The sequence below is a fragment of the Myiozetetes cayanensis genome, unplaced genomic scaffold (assembly GCF_022539395.1).
Source record: "Myiozetetes cayanensis isolate MyiCay16 unplaced genomic scaffold, myiCay2020 scf7, whole genome shotgun sequence".
In the NCBI taxonomy this organism is placed as follows: Eukaryota; Metazoa; Chordata; class Aves; order Passeriformes; family Tyrannidae; genus Myiozetetes; species Myiozetetes cayanensis.
Genome location: NW_026087964.1, coordinates 45,287,997 through 45,303,855, shown reverse-complemented (window position 1 = coordinate 45,303,855; position 15,859 = coordinate 45,287,997). Strand labels below are relative to the sequence as shown.

The window sequence follows — 15,859 nt, the reverse complement described above, 5'->3', positions numbered from 1 at the left end:
TATTATTTCTACTCTTGAACTGTAACTCTGTCAGGTTTTATCTTCTCTGTATAACACTTTAAAATGAGACACAATTCTACAAGGGCTTACATGTGATTAAGTATATGCAATACGTAGATATCTTCATAAACAGATAAACCCCTGCCCATGGTACCCCTATGGCTTTTTTGGATTTCATTTTAAAGGACCCAGCTGCGAGAATTGGAGGGGGGTGGTGGGTGATCACGGCAGCAGTAAAGAGCCCTGTGAGGTTCCAACAGGCTTCTTTGATTCTGCACTACAGGTGTGTTTGTGCGTTTACCTAGCAACAGCCACAGCAGTAGCCTAGGTGAATTGTTTATCTGATTATAACACTGTTTGCATTAAGCCTACTGAAGATAAAACTTAGAAATCCTGGCATCGTGTCTGTACCAGTATTCTGCCTGTCGCTGTTGGATCAGGATAGTTTGTTTCCCTGTCCCACAGAACTCTGAGAGCGCAGAAAATTTTTCCACCCTGTGCTGGAATAGAGCAGATTGCCCCTTCCCTTCCCCCAGGCTTTTGTGGAAAAAAACAAAGTGCGAGCAACCCAAGCAGAATAGCCAATAGCTGGGTGAAGGGGGCTTTCCAGGGGTGTGACGAACAGAGGGTCAGGTGCTTTCCTTGAATCCAGGGCTGCGTCCCGGGCCGCCGCTCCGTCATGTGCCCGCTCGGCGCTGCAGCCGGGTCACCGTACGGCAGGGCAGGTGTGTTACCGGCCACAGCAAGTTTCGGTGAGGATGAGTTGACAACCTCTTCCCCCTCCCTTCCCCCGCCAATCACGTGTTTGCTACACTGGAAATGCTCCCAACAAAATCTGGCTGCTACGTAACGATGGGGGAACACTTTTGAAAACAAAAACGGGGGGCGCGGGAAAAGTACCCATCCAACACCACCACCACCCCCCCCCCCCCAAAAAAAAAAAAAAGGAAAAAGAAAAAAAGCAATAAAAAGACACAAAAAATCCAAACAAAACCCAAGTCCACAGACGCGGGTGAAACCTGTGAAAAGCAGGGGGTTCCGGCGACAGTCATCCATCACGTGAACCCACAATTCGGGGAATCAAATCCCCCGGCCAAGCCGGGAAGCGCCGTCCCTGCGGCGACGCTGGGCTCTGGCCTGGCTGCGGGGGCGGCCCCCCGCACCTGCCACCGGGCTGGCTGCGGGCGCTGCTCCTCTCCAGCCAGCGTTTTACGGGGGGGGGGCGGGGGGGGCAGACAGCGCAGGTTTCGGTGTCCCGGTCTGCAAGATAACCTGGCCCTTGCCTGGCGGCGGCGGCGAAACTAAGCCGCTCCCCCGCCGGAGGAGCCTCGCGTAGTTTGGCCAGGAGCAGGCGGCCGCGGGCAGGGCAGGGGGATGCCCGGCCGGGGTGAGCAGCGGCCCCCTCGGTCCCCGCGGAGCCCCCTCAGTCCCCGGGCGGGGGCGGCACCGCCGGGCGGGGGCGGCGGGCGGCGCGCGCGCGCAGAGGCGCGGGGCGGGGAGAGCCGTAGCCGGAGCGCGCGGGCGGGGCCGCGCTGAGCGCGGTGGGCGGGCGGGGTGCGCGGAGGTCCGGCCGGTTCGCCCGGCCCTGCCCCTCAGCAGCGGCGGCGGCAGCGCCGGGTGAGTCAGTGTTTGGAAATGGAGTGGGCGGGCGTGCGTGTAACAGAATGAATGATGTCAGGGAGCACCGCGGCGAGCATGAGGTTCGCGGTAAACACGGCGGCGGCCGCAGCAGCAGCCCCGAGCCAGCGCTGCCCCCGGCGCCCCCCGGCCCGGAGCCGCTCTCCAGCGGGGGAGCGCGCCCAGCTGCGGCTCTGCTGAGGCAGGAAACCTTTCCGAGGAGTGTCGCCTCCGTTGACGCCCTTAAAGCCGATCCCTTTCGCCAGGAGGGAGAAGAGGCTGCGGCTGGGAGAGGAGCGAATTGCAGGGGAAGGTAGAGATTGTGGCAAACTTTCTAGCTGCTTCTGCGTGCTGCTGGCTCAGTGGTGGGAGTGTCTGACCATAAGGAACTGCAAAGCCCGAACCTGAGAGCCCTGAGGCTCCAAAAAAGACTTCCATCTGCCTTTGGAGGAGGAACTGCCAGCAGTGCAAGCTGAGTAGGTAAGTTGGGAACGGCACAGGTGGATTAAAAGCGTGTCATACCACAGATATGCTCTTGCAGAGCTGTTTTCACAGAAGACCTCTACGTGTGAACTGGATAGCGACTGGGAATAGCAATCCTGTACTTGCGGTCTCTTCCGTTTCTAGGGTATGTCTGTTTGACCAGTAAAATAGTCTTATTTTTAGTCCTGAAGAGGCCCCTCTAACTGGAGAGGACACCTGCTGTTTTGATTTCTCTTGGAAATATCTAATTTACAGAACATACTTTGCTATAAAATTGTATGTTCTTGATATGGACGATATGTGCATACCAGGTAGATACCTAGTTGGACAGGAGGGAACATTCAAAATGTGTGATTTCAGCTCAGGAAGATAAAGTATTATTATAAGAATCATAATGGTGTTATAAAGGTGTTTTGCTGTAAGTTTGGGTTTTTTTCCTTGTCGAATATCTGCTCTGTTGAAGCCAGTCTTAAACTTCCTCAAGTATACCTAAACTAAACTTCTTAACTTAATGGCAGAGTACATTTCTATTAGCACTGCATGGTTTCTGGCTTAAATTTAGCTTGAAATCCTTGTGGAAAGTAGTTAATGCATAATCTTCTAGCAGATAATATAGGAGACAGTGTAGACTAGATGTCTGTTTTAATCCATTTCTAAACGTTTTATTTCATTTGAAGACCTTAGAAAATCAAGCACTTGTGTATCCTCAAACCACTTGTCAGCTATTAGTTTATACACATTTAATTACACAAGTGAATGATTCCATAGATGTATTAGCGTAAACTGAGCAGGTGCATGATACTTTGTCTGAGACACCAGGCCTTAGAGGAGTTTTGGCAAGCCTCACTTTAAGTTGTGTTTATTAAATGGTTTGCCCCAAACCAATTTGCTTTTTTTCATTTTATTTCATCTGGTTGCTTAGGTGTATTATTATTTGACCTGGCAGGTTTTTTGAGACTGTGTAGGCTTAGATATTTTTTTCTTTATGAATCCAGTAACTCTTATTCTTTACTTACCCTAACTTAAATGATCTAGGGCTTAATTTACTAGAGAGGTCAATGGGCTTGCTTCCATATTTTTTTTTCCATTTAGATTGTTTCTCTAAAATCAGACATGGATTATCACATTTTACTGAAAAACATACACTTGTCTCTGTCCTTCAGAAAAATATTCAAGTGTACCTTGTGTAGTATGTGCAGTCTCAAAGAGCATTTGGACAACTCAAAGTGCTGGTGGGGAGAAACTTTAGGTGAAAATCTGAGGGGACAGTAGCATGGCAGATGAAGGCCCCTAATGAGGTTGATTTCTGTGCTGTCCTTGAAGTGAACTTATACAGTGGAGAAATGAGAACTTAAAGAGAGCAAAGATGCATTATTTTTTTTTAACTCTTGGGTTGGTAATCTGAATTAGATTGACTAATTAAGAATTACTCTACCCCTGAATTTTAAATATTGAACCTTGGTTGGCATGTTAATAAGCATTTATTTTTCTGCATTATAAGTGTGTTATGATTGTAATATTTTAAGACAAATTAATTCAAAATTTAATATTTTAAGTAGACATAAGAAGTATTATTTAAGGGATGTAGTATTGTGAAAAACTTATTTCCTTATCGAGTTAAAAAAACCCAACCTACACACATACCTGCCTGTATCTGGGAGAGCCGAATAAGAGACATACTCTCAAGTATTTTTTATTCTAAACACCAGAGTTCTTAATATATGATATATTAGTATGCCAAATAAAAGTATGAAGACTGAAAAGTAGTGTATTGATTTTTTTTTTTAAGTATTAAATATCAAAACAAGTGATGGATTTAAAAAGTGAGTAGTCTTTCTTAAAGGTTTTTGAAGAAATGGCTCATTACAGTTAAGTGTTCTGGTATAGAAATAGACTTTGAAGATACAGATATTGGTAATAAAATGGCATACATCTTCTGTTTGTCCTTTTTCCCTAATTTTCATGGACTGTTGGCCTACAATGTTATTTGATACTGTTTGTGGGGAGTGGACAATACAGACGCTGTGACATATTATTTAGTATGGATATGGTATTGCAGGCGTCCGAACAGATGCTGGAAGATTAATGTAACACTACATCCACTGTCTTCAGAGATCTCTCTCTGCTGGGAGAACTGTTTGTACCATGGACACCACTGTCCCCAAAGATGCTGCGAACACTAAGAATGTCGGGCATCCAGGCACCACTGTCCCAGCAGATTCTGAAGAGCTTAAGAGCTGCTAATGGAAAAGTTTTATGTAACACAGATAGCTCTGTCTTGTCCAGAATAGACTTTGTTTGAAAGATATTTCTTAACTATACTGAAACCGGACTGTTCTGGTGAGCCTTCAGGACGTTAATAACCACAAGTCTCTGCTGTACAAGGATGCTTGCTTAAGTTATCACTTTTTCTTCTCCAGAGTAGGTCTTGTAGGGATATGGGTGATACAAAGAATGAAGTACTTAACATTATAGTTTTGGAAGTCTACTTTATAGTTCTTGATAGGAATTTTAATAGGACCAGACTGTATACTAAAACTTTAAAGCTTTAGGAAAACCTGTTACTTACCCACTTAGCTAACATATATGCAGTATCTGTAATACTGCTGTGCCTTCAGGACGTCCTTGTAGTTGCTGAGTAAAACTTCCTGCCTCACTGTGTGGTAAGTGGGTCCTCTGGTTTGTAATCTGATGGCATAAAAAAATATACTGAGGTCTGCTGTGTTTTACAGGTGAAGAAATAGTTTGTCCAAGTATCTGAAGCTTTTGAGTTAATCATTGCAAATAGAATGGTTCTTATTGAAATAGTGTTCAGGTCTAGATCCTCAAACAAGTAATTCTGAAACATGATTACTCAGGAAAACTTAAAATTCTGACAAGGGAATTAAGTTATAGCACAAAAGTACATATTCAATATTTAGTGATAGAATTTTGCAGATGAAATAGTTTCTCAGATGTGTAACGCTAGAATGGGAGATTATCCTGTGCATTTGAAGGTATCTGAACAAGAAAGCAGCTGTCTTGTCATTTACCCTCCCCACTTGATGCAGGTTAACTTGGAGCTACTGTGTATAAACTGCAAGGACATCTTGTTTATTCTTTATAAAGTTCCTAAACAAAATTCAAGTTGCTACTCTCAGTGCACCTGTGAGGATTCCACAGGCTGAGCTTTGCAGCTGCGTGTTGCAATGTTTTCCCGTTCATGGCTTTTAGAGTTCATCTCTTCCTGTTTCCTACTGTAGTTTTCATTTTCTTTATATATTGAGATTTCCTTAGGTTGAATCTTACTGGAATCCTGTCCAATGCAGCAAGCTTCACACTAAGCTTTGCAATGTTTGTGTGTGTGTGTGTGTGGTTTCTTATGCAAAGTAGATCACCTGTTCTTCCTTGAGGAAATGCTGAGCCTCTTGGGTGCAGCACTGAATGTTTTGAAAAGTTGCAAGAGTGAAGTTTTAAGTACTAACACAGATGAGTTAAAAAAAAAAAACAAACCTATTAGTAAAATCCCAAATTAGTATGTTTATTCAGTTTTTGGTTTTATGCAGGTTCTGATAGCAAAGTGTCACTGTGAGCTCTAGCATAACTTACTGGAGTTTGCCTTGGTAGAGTGTAACTTACAGAAGGGTGAGGTATGTGGCATTTTCTTTGTGGTTTTTTGGTGTTTTTTTTGCTTGTTCATAGGTCAGTGATATTCATGCCTCTAATGCTAGAACTTAAATTTAGTTGTTTTTCTTTTAAAATTTCAGTTAACTATAAAATAAATGGGAGTTTAACCCTATTAGAGTGTAGAAATCTGTCCAGCCTCAAAGAGCAAGCCTCCGGCAGAGCCTGTCTAGAACCTGAATCTTGTAAGAAAGATCTTAGAGACCTAAGCAAAAGGTAATGGTTTTCCTTTATTGAAGTACTATTACAATTGGTTTGGCATATGTTACTTCCCCAATATAGCTTTAGTAGAACACTTGCATCTGTAAAAGTCCTTTATTACGAAGTCACCTGCTTTCAGTGCTTGTTTTTTCATGTTGAAATATGTTTGGATTTCTTAATTTTTCTCTTTAGAGTTTGTGATCTGCTTAACCTCCTAAGATCTCAAACTGTTGTGTGATGAGTGCTGAATGACTTCTCTCAATTAGTTTCAGTCATGTGAAATGTACATAACAGTGACAAAATATTTACTTATGCACACACCCAAGTTCCTGCTTATGTTCGCTCTAGTGCTGGTTAGTGGAGCAGAACTAAATAAGGAGACAGTCTCCAGGCTTTTTTTCTAGTTCCAGCCATGATATGCTTAAGTCTTATCCAAGAAACTGAATTCAACTCTGTATGCTCCATTTAAGACTGAGTTACTGCTAAATCAGAAATAATGAGACAGTCTCCTTATTTAGGTGACATAATTTGCTAAAGAGAAACTGCAGCAGTAGAGAACGTTGTGCCTCAGTCATTAATTCTGTCTTCTATCTGGAGGGCACAATCTAATCCTATAGCTTGTTGATGGCTCTGGTACACTTGTACAGTAATTACTGCTCATTTTATTTTTTTTTGAGGGGGGTGGTGTGGTGGTGGTGGTGGTTGGTTTTTTTTCTTTCTTTTTTTACTTCCCCCACATCAACCTTGTAAATAGAAACAGCACTTGCTGTCTGTGGATGCTTTATAAGGATGCCAAATACCATTGCCCTGTCTTGATTTGAAACTGCACACAGATTATATTGAAGCAAACTGTTCCCATCAGTGCCATTGCCTCAAAAGGACATTTTAAAAACTGGAATGCTGTGTTACTGTCTTAACAGTGCTAAAACAACACCATGAAGGATTCTGTTTCATCCTCTGCCAGCTATTCTGGTTCAAATTTATGTTTTACAATTTCAGTAAAGAATCAGAAGCATTTCAACTGAAACTCTGAAAGCACTTCATTTTGTTTTGGTCTGGGGTTTTTTTGTTTAATACTGAGAGAAATTAATTGTTATTCTGCTTTAGTTCATACTTTTAGTTTTTCTGGTTACTTACCTATTTCAGGAGTATATATATGTTGTAGTTTAAAAAGCTAACTCATGTTACTTTTAGCTCCTATGTTTTTGGAGCCTGCAAAAGTCCTGCCAAAGCGTGTGTTTTTTTCCTGTCTTAATAGTGCTTTACTAATCTGTAAGGATGCAATATAAGACTTTTTTATGGTGGTAGTCTCAGAACTATGAGCTTGTCTTCACTTGATTTCACTCAGATTTTGTATGTTATTTTGAGTGTCACTTGACAAGAGTTCATTCCTTTATTCTGGCATACCACCTTAGTCTTGCAGAGGCCAAAACTTGACTCTACTTAATAAGTAATAAGGTCCACTTAATACACTTGCTTAAACTGCAGTTACTGAAATGCAGATGCTCAGTCTACTGTGCTTTTCACATAATTGTTTGCAAATTGTTTTGAAAGCATGTGTATACTTTGCATGCAGATATGGGGATTGATTTTGAAATTTTGGAAAAAAAAAACCAAAAAACACAACAGTCAACTCCACTTGATGTGGAAAATGTGCCAGAAAGCTGTAGGTGTGAAGCTGTGTTTATTTCCTTCCTGTGAGAGAGCATTGACTGAAATGGTTTGAATCCTGTATTGACTATTAAAAGTGCTCATGCACCGAAATAGAAGAACAACTCCCTTCAGTGTTTTTGTTTTCCTAGAAATATGTTAACTTTCATGATGGACTTCAGTCTTGAGAGGAAGGGCTGTGGCATCCTGTTTGGCTCTGAAGCAAGAAATATTAAAGGCATTGCTCCTTCCAAGGTGCCACAGTGGATTTGTAAGTCTAATATTAAGACAACTTACTGAAGAGTCGAGTGTTACAGGTTTAAACTTCTGTCCCCTGCAGTGACTGTATCCTGAATTTTCAGGCTATTCAGAATTCATCATCTTAGCAATGTTTACCACCCTGAAACTGAATATTACACATTCAGCTATATAGCTGAATGGCTAGTGTGTTGTAGTGAGGATAGTTTTTTTGGTTGGCCTTTTCTGTGTGTTTGTGGTAACCATGGTCATTAGCTTTCTCTATGCAGGCCTTAAAAAAAAAAAGGCAACTTAGCTATTTTCATATGTAAACCAGGAATAAGTATTATGATGAGTAGTCATTTCTTCTGTGTGGAACAAATAGACTATTTAAAGTAGGGTGGAGTAATATATATCTCTGTGAAAAAATTCGGGAACTTGTATGGACTTTTAAATTTAGTGAGATGAGTGCTGACCAACCATGGAACAAGGCACAATCCCTGTCAAATAGCAAAGCTCAAGTAGTTAGGCTAAATTTCAGCTTTAACAAAAATCTAAGTATTTACACTTGTTGCTCTAAAAGTATTTTTTGTGTGTGTGTTAGGGATTTTTTAAACACGTAATTCTACAGATTGTAGGCAGTTTGCTTTCCTGCGTACACAAGTCTCTAGTTATTGGTCAGTCTGAACAAGGTAAGTAGCTGCCTGGCTTAGTTTTACTATGCAGGATGAATGTTCCCAGAAACAGTTTCTGGCTTGGTTTCTTTTTATTTTTCTTTTTCCTTAATTTGGACTAAGAGAAAATTTAGTATAAACTCTTAAACATCACATGGTTTGACTAAACTCATTAGCTCTCTTACATCTGAGGAGCTCAGTGAAGTTAAAATGGGACACTATTCCCCTTTAAAGGCCTGGAGGGCAGAGGAGAGTGGCAGAAAAGCAGAAGCTCTCTGTTCTGTGGGGCTTTATTAAGGGCAAACACTAGAACCGTGTTTTTACCTTACCCACAGCTTTTTTTGAGTGTGCGTGCATGTGTGCTTTCTTCCTATTCTCCGTCTGCATCCTGTTGTAGTGGAGCCAGCCACAAAGCTTTTAGCACTGCAAGCCTTTCTAGAACATGTGTTGAGGGCAACACAGTTTAGTCAGAGTTTGACTGTGATGTGTGTAACATGCCGGAAAAGTTCTTTCTTACCGAAGTCTGTATTGAGATTACAAGGATGACTACAAAGAGGAGTGTTGTACTTAGGCCTCCATAACTTGCCCAAAGAACCACTATCTTGATTAATCTTCCGTGACACTTGCTATTATGAAAATACTGCTTCTGATGTTAATGGTTTGTGTTACTCAGCAAGTGTTACTGATAGTACATAGCTTGTGATTTGGTCGTGCGTTGCTGAGAATGTAACATGAAAAATGTACTACCACATGCATTAATAGTGATATTCTATGTTTTTTCAATTAGAATCAGGTAACAAGCCTTTCTCCTGTCATCAAAAAGCCTGTAAACTGCAGAACACTATTTTTGTTGCTGTATGATTTGTAATAGTGGGATTCAGTGGAGTAATAGACAGTCTTAGTGGACATAAAATGTATTGTTATGTAAGGTGACTTTTTTGTCTTATCACTATTATGATTGTTTCAAAGCACTGTTTCTGCACCTCTCATCTCCCCTTTTCACGATTTTTATAGGTCTAGGACCATTCATAGATTTAAATAAAAAGCAAAGGCAGCCTTTTTTTTTTTTCTTCATAATTTCAGGCATGTAAATTGGAAATGCATGCACATCTAGAAAACCCTTTCCACTTTCTTAGTTTATAATTTCTTGGGCCCTGTTTGAACTATGAAGTGGCTACTGCTTGTTTCTCTGCTAAATCTCACCATCTTTGACATAAACTCGTTATGAGTAAAATGCCGGACTTAGTCTGAGGAAACAAAGCAAAATGTTTCACCCAAAGCAAATCTGTTTGGGTAACTGAAGGCACGTAGACCAGATGGACCCATAAATTCACTAATACCTTAGCTCAACGGGACCTTATTTCTGTGGATATGCAGGCACAAGTTCATTAACCGGCAACTAGTTAATTGATTTTGGCCTATTGTTTAATGTACAGCCTGATGTAACTCAAGTCTAGCCTCATCTGAGAGGACCTTCATGTCTCTGTCTACCTCTTAGCCAGGCAGCACCTATAGAGTGATTGCCCGTGAGGTATGTTTGCAGTTAACCGAGCTGTGTTTCAAGTAGGTCTTCACACTGGTACATATCAAAGAATATGTGGCTGCTTACCTGACAGTGTTCTCTAGGTAGTATGAGCACTGTCTTGTCTTACATTATTCTACCTCCTGTATCTGTGATGAAAATATATAATTAAACTGAATAGTAAGCTGTTCCTGGTTTTTATTTTGGTTTTGGTAGGGTTTTTGGTTTGGTGTGTGTTTGGTTTTGGTTTTTTATAATTGCCTGCTATGAAGTCTGCACATTAGCTCAAATGATGAGAGTTAGTAGCAACTGAGATTGTGTCTCAGTATGTGTGCATGAATATTCAGTGTTCTGATGTTCATGCTTAAGAAACTTTACTGTGAATTTTTGCCCTGGACACTTCAGGTGACTGCTCTGATTCCTTGCAGAATAAGAAATAACAGCTTGTGCTGTTGTCGCATAGAAACAGAGTTGAACAGATGCCAATTCTGTCTAAACCTGTTTCATAAATGTTACTGTCAGGCATGAGGAAACTTTGGGAAGCAGAGTCCTTTTTAGACTAGGGTAGCTACTCTGTTGGAATTGAACTGTTTGAGTTGAATACGTAACTTTGAGTGTAAGCTTTAGTAAAGCTGTCCTAGGAATGTAGGAGGAAACATTTTTGGCTTTGGTAGATGCCTTTACTCAAAAGATGTGGTACTTTATTGTTCATGACCCACACATCTGAGTATTTAATACTAATGGCTCACAATGTGCATTATCTTAAAAGGTAATCAGATTTGCTCAGAACTGGACCTGATTTTGGGGCTGACTTGTTTCCTAGTCTTTGCTGAAATGCTAACACTGTTGTGTAGAAAACCTGTTTCTTGTGTGTTCTCTGTCTTGTGTGAGATGTGGAGCTCATCTAAGACTTTTCAGGAATAATATAGTTGCTGTAGGGCATAGGTTCTGCTTTCTAAAGGTCTTAAACTATGAATTCTAACTCAGTTTGTATCTTGTGGTAGAACAGAATTCTGCATTTCTTGTGATATAAAGACCTTTTTTTAGACAGTTTTTTCAACTTTAAGGTTTAATTATTAGGAAGGGGAAAAAATAGATTTGCTCTGGGACTTCAGATAAATTTCTTCCTAGTTGAACACACTCTCCCTAGACTTTTGTAACTGATCACATGAAATTAGCTGATTCACTAGCTAGTTATTGTACACCATGGTTACTTAGCACACATTCACAACCTCACTGGTCTCAGTGAGTCTAGAGATGAGACTGACTTTATTCTCTGAAACAGGTTTGTCAGCTGCAGTTCTGACTGGGAACAGTTTATAGAATCTGTTTGTTGCCTCGTAGTTAGTCTTTGAACACTTCAGCTAGTCCACATGACACCTCTTTATGTCCTCCCTTTGTCTTTCCTAATCAGTGTGTCTCTAGATGTCTGCTGGATGTGAGACAAGAATGCTCTGAAATGATTTTTGAATAGTTTTTATAAAATACTTTTTATTTTAAAATAAGCTTTAGAATGATTTTAAAATAAGTTCTAGGACCTACCAAGAAAATGTGATGAATTATGAAATATGTTTGGAAATAACTTCTTCTGAATATCCTTTTTGAAACATCCTGTTTGATCACACATTCTTTTCTTCCTCTGCCCCCAAATCTTTCATGGACAGTAAGACAAAGGTCAGAACTAGACTTGGGTTCTAGCTTGTGGGTTTGATCGACCAGCTTGTATTTCCACTTTACGTGCAGGCTTGATTGATTTGAGTGAACAATTGCTTTCCTGTATTTCTAAATGTAGCAGGTTCAGTTAGCAATAGAAGCCTCCCTTGAGCATAAAAGGCAGCTTATGGTGTGGAAGTTGCTACCTGAGGTATGTGATGCAGTGTAATGTAAATCATTCTATGTAGATTGAGGGCAACCTCAGAACTTTGACACCAGGTTTCATCAGTTGGTAGGATAAGACCAATGTAACTCTAGTGACTAGATTGTTAATTTCATTTGAACCTTTTTAGTTATGCTGTGTGTGAATGGATAAATGTTACAAAGCAGGTGTCTGGTGTTCCAATGATGACTTTTTAGGAATAAAGCTGAAGATACTACTCAGCTGTTTTCCTGCAGAAATAGTTTTAATCTTGCAGTTTTAGTAAGTGGGAATTTAAGCATCACTAACTTCCTTCTTTAAATCCTTTCTGACCAACTTGGATCTTCATGTCCTTCTTAAAAGCTTTAAAGAAAGCAATAAATTTTCAAACCATTGGGTGAGAATGGGAAGGAAAAGAGGTTAAGCGATTGACATGAATGGCAAAAGTATCTATGTTGAGTCTCATGAGTGGCTTGGCATAAAGGAATTTCGTTATTGCAGTGGTATTCAATGTAGGGTTACTCTTACCAAAGGCTTTAGTTTAGCAGGGAATAATAAGAGGCTTAAATTATTCTGGAGATGTTTAGTTAGGTTCTGAGGTAACTAAGAACTCTGTGAGAGACAGTAAAAAACACATTAATAGTATTCTTGTCCTCTATTTCTGATCTGTAGGGTGAGGCTGAAATGGAGATAGCAAAATGTCTGAGGTATTACAGAAAGATTTTGGATTATAATTGTAATTATTTTCTACTGCTGTCCTACTGTTACCATCTTCTTGGAAAATTTATTTAACAATGATACCCTTCGTTGTGGAGAGATAGTGTGCCAGGCAGAAGGAGTGATTATACTAAGGAAAGGAGCATTCTGTTTGTCAGTCTGTGGCAGAAACAGAAATGAAGAAGAAAGTGTTGAAGGGCATAGTACTTAAGTGTTTAGTATTTAAAGTTAAACAGTGTCTTTCCTGACAAATTAAATAATATTAAAAGGAAATGTTTTTTCTTGTCAGCATAATGTGGAAAGTATTTTCTTCTATTAATAGAAGATTTTGAGCTAATGGAATACTTGAACAAGTTTAAGGAAGACCATGGGACTGCCCTGGAAGCTTAGGTTTTGATGCCATTTTTTTTTTTTTTTAACTATGTAGTGCTTCAAGTTGAGGCATAGAACTTCAGTGAAAAACCCAGTTACATACAGGAAGCTTGATATAATTTTGGTTGTTGCAAACTGGAAGCTTGAAGAGTATATAATAAAGGTTTCTTCGCCGCTGTTCTCACCCCCAATGTAAACATCTATAGACTGAGCATGGTAGTTGCCAAAATTTGCTCAGTAGTCTTAATTTCTTGTTGTTAAAATTAAATTTACCTGACTTTAGTTCTGAAAGTGTGGGAACAAAAGCTGGGGGAGGGGGAAAAAGTGGGAAGGAACTATCTTGTGTGTGAGCTGGATGTAGATTTGGGTGTCTCAGCCTGTAAACAAACAGCTTGAAAGAAGGATCTGTGTATTCCCATCCCTGTTTGACTGGGTATGCTGACTGTGATATGAAAGCCTTACACTGTTGCTTCTTGGTGGTGGTGTGCTTGCAAACTAGTGGTTGTGGCAAGAAGGTAGAGGGAAAGACTGAAATAGGGACCAGATCATGTTTCATGATGTTTTAATTAATCTATATGTTGACTGTCAGTGATAAATGATATGTCTGCATCATCCCTCTTAACTAATATTCATGAAGCTTTCCAGGCAACTACATCAGAGTTGAGCAAGCTGAAAGCTGTCTGAGTTTTTAGGGGGAAGAAAGAAGTTATTCAGTGATTCCTTTCTGACCTGCTTTGACAGTTTATAATGTGCTAGACTTCAAAGTTTTGTCCTCTTTGCCAATACTAGATCAGGATACCCTGAGACAAGGGTGTGTGTAGGTATTAATGTTTCTGAAAGGGATGTTTTCATTGCTTGAGCCTCTGAACATGGCAAGTGTTGCTGCTACGTAGAGCCACAACTGGTAATGTGCCAGTGGAACTGAGGGATATGTGAAACCAGCTTATAGTATGATACGAATCAGTTTTAAATATGCCCTGTCCTGAGAATTCATGTGGGGTCTTTCTCTTCTCACTAGATGAAGATTACAGTTAATGGTTGTGTCTTTAATGTTATGTGCTTTGCAGGGGCTGCTGTCTGTTTCAGACTTTCTTTAAATGTGAGTTATAAGGTATGAGCCTCTGTGTATACCTCAGAACTAAAATAGCTTTTCTCTGGGTTGTGCAACTTGTGCTTATATTTATTACTGCTAATATTGTAAAATGCTCTGCATATTTAAGCAATTACTGTCCTCTCACCATAAACTTTTAGGAAGAGGGGTTCTACTGCAGGAAATAATTAGAATGTTTTCATAAATTTAACCCCTTAGTTTTGGTTGGCACTGCTACTTTTTGGGAGTAGCATAGGGGAAAAAAATTAACAGGCATTATCATCTTAACAATTACCCAAATATTTTTAGGATGTATCACTGATAAATTTACAGAATGTGTAACTTCCTCTTCTAGCTGCCTGATGGCTGATAAGCTGTAGCCCAGTCACTTTAAAGCACACATTAGTCACTGTGGTTCCTCACCACCCTGTACTGAAAGTGGTGACTAATCTCTGGGTCTGACTTTCCATTAAGAAGTGCAACCTTTACCCTCAGTAACTAGGTGGAGGATTTCACACAACAGTCTAAACATTCCTGCCTTCTGTGTCGGGTTCCCCCCACCTCACAGCCAGTGTCTGCAACTTCTGTGTCAACCAGAAGACATGGGGGCATCAGATGTGCTGCTAGGCTCTCAACAAATACTGAGAGCTTGCTCTCCGTGAGAAGAATCTTGCTTTGGATGCTGGCTCTTCAACAGTGTCTGTAAAGCTATAGCAGAATTACAGCAATTAGTAGCGAGGTGCAAGCATGCTACATAAAAGCCTGATCCAGAGGTTTATTGTGGCACTCTTTGGCATTATTCTGCCTGATGAGACTGAGGTAGTATAGTAACTTCCACATTTTGTACAGTGTTCATAGTAGTCTTTTCTAACAAACAGAAAAAGGTCAGAAACCGAGTGGTTTTTGCAATGTTACAAAATATGCAGTGATAGTGATCTAGTGATTCTGAAGCAGATGATTTGGAGTTTAAGTATCACTTCAGGTTAGCAGGCTCTTCTGTGCAGGTCTGAAAAACTGAAACAGTCTCATTTTGGAGAGTATGGGTTAAGTAGGAAGAAGACTTATCCTCAATCTCATATTTTTGAGTGGAGAAGGGAGTCTTTAGGCTGTTGGAAAAAGCTCAGTATTTCTTTTGGTTCTGTTGAAAAGAGATTTAGCAATGTGCATTAACAGTGAAGGCAGCCAATGCTACCCTGAGCTGTATTTAATGGGAGCATAGCCATTATTTATGGGGAAGTGATTAGTCCTCTCTGCTTAGTACTACTTATCAGTATCCAGAATATTGTATCTTCTTTTGGGTCCTTGATCCAGGAAAAACATAAACTGGCAATAAGCCCAGCACAGGGGCTGTCAGGGTGGTCAGGAGGCTGGAGCACAGGCCCTGTGAGGGAAGGCTGGGGGAGCCTGAGTTGCTTCAGCCTGAAGAGCAGGCCCAGAGGGACCTGACAGTGGTCCCTTCGTACCTACAAGGAGGCCATCAGGAACTTCAGGGCCAGGCTCTTCACAGCGGTGGGAAGATGAGATACAAAGGCTGTAATTTGTAATAAGAAGTAGAAACAACCCCAGTAGATTTAATAATAAAAACAAATAAAAACCCCCCACAAAAAACCAAAAATAACCCTCCAGCTTTCACTGTGAGAACAACCTTGTAGTGGAACAGGCTGTCTGGGGAGGTTCTCAGTCTTTGTAGGCATTGAAAGTACAGCTGGATTGAAGCCCTGAGGAAGGAACCTAATGTGAGTCATTGCTGATCCTGGCCAGAGGCCCAGAGACCTCCT

General features: G+C 40.6%; 1 protein-coding gene across 6 annotated transcripts in view; it reads left to right on the top strand.

The window, feature by feature from the left end:
* Positions 1-15,859, top strand: part of SGMS2 (sphingomyelin synthase 2) — a 60,236-nt gene that overhangs the window by 20,072 nt on the left and 24,305 nt on the right. The window contains exon 1 of one of the 6 annotated variants that reach the window (XM_050338697.1): positions 1,638-2,097. The exons of 4 other annotated variants lie outside the window; for them this stretch is intronic. The gene's annotated coding sequence lies outside the window, so the exon portion shown is untranslated. Of the gene's footprint in view, positions 1-1,637; positions 2,098-5,955; positions 5,980-15,859 lie in introns of those variants that run through there. One more of the 6 variants, XM_050338703.1, reaches the window with a different exon arrangement.